The sequence below is a fragment of the Chiloscyllium plagiosum genome, chromosome 51, assembly GCF_004010195.1.
Source record: "Chiloscyllium plagiosum isolate BGI_BamShark_2017 chromosome 51, ASM401019v2, whole genome shotgun sequence".
Classification (NCBI taxonomy): domain Eukaryota; kingdom Metazoa; phylum Chordata; class Chondrichthyes; order Orectolobiformes; family Hemiscylliidae; genus Chiloscyllium; species Chiloscyllium plagiosum.
Window position 1 is genome coordinate 1,847,760 of NC_057760.1, and position 708 is coordinate 1,848,467.

A 708-nucleotide genomic window follows, 5' to 3' on the forward strand; every position below is an offset into this window, starting at 1 on the left:
CACGTTTGTTCAGGATCGCCTCACATTCCTGAACTTTGTACGTCGTGGGACCTGACCTCATCCCCAGAAGTAAACTGGCGGTTTACTGTTGGTAAACAGTCTCATTGACAGGAACAATTGGCGTTCCTGATGGGGTTTCACTCTGCCCCTCCACCTGATCCAGGAAGATCAGACTGAACCTAGTGCAGAGTCTTCTCCTCATTAGTAAGTCTGCCAGTGCTCTCCCAGTAATCGCATGTCAAATAAGAACCATGACATCTAGGTATCTAGTGAGGCTGGAGGCTGTTTCTTCAAGTCAGTCTTCAGAGTTTGGACCCCTCTTTCTGTCAGACTATTGGATGATGGGTGGTATGGAGCTGTCCTTGTATGCCGGAGAGCCAACTACCCATCGATCAGAGCTAATACCACCCCTGATGCCAAATAGGGAGGCATCTCGGGTCAGTCTGTCTTTGGACCACAGTGTGGCAACACCTTATAGGATTATAGCTGTTTCTTTACTTTATTGAAAGCCAGGGACTTGTCTAGGAGACCCTTTTCCAGTTGGTGCCAGTAAGTGTTAGGATGGATGCCAGCTTCTGTATGAGCTTCCCATAATACTTTACCATACCAAGGAACGACCTTAGCTCCTGGACAGATGTGGTTTGATTGCAGCCTCCCCCCCCCCCCCCCCCCCCCCCCCCCCCCCCCCCCCCCCTCCCCACACACGTG

The 708-nt window shown here is 51.3% G+C and overlaps 1 protein-coding gene across 1 annotated transcript in view; it reads left to right on the top strand.

The window, feature by feature from the left end:
- Window positions 1-289: 289 nt before the first annotated feature.
- LOC122544759 (serine/threonine-protein kinase dst2-like) overlaps window positions 290-708 on the top strand; it is a 41,167-nt gene continuing 40,748 nt past the window's right edge. Inside the window, exons 1-2 of the mRNA XM_043684083.1 lie at window positions 290-294; window positions 425-428. The gene's annotated coding sequence lies outside the window, so the exon portion shown is untranslated. The remainder of the gene's footprint in view (window positions 295-424; window positions 429-708) is intronic.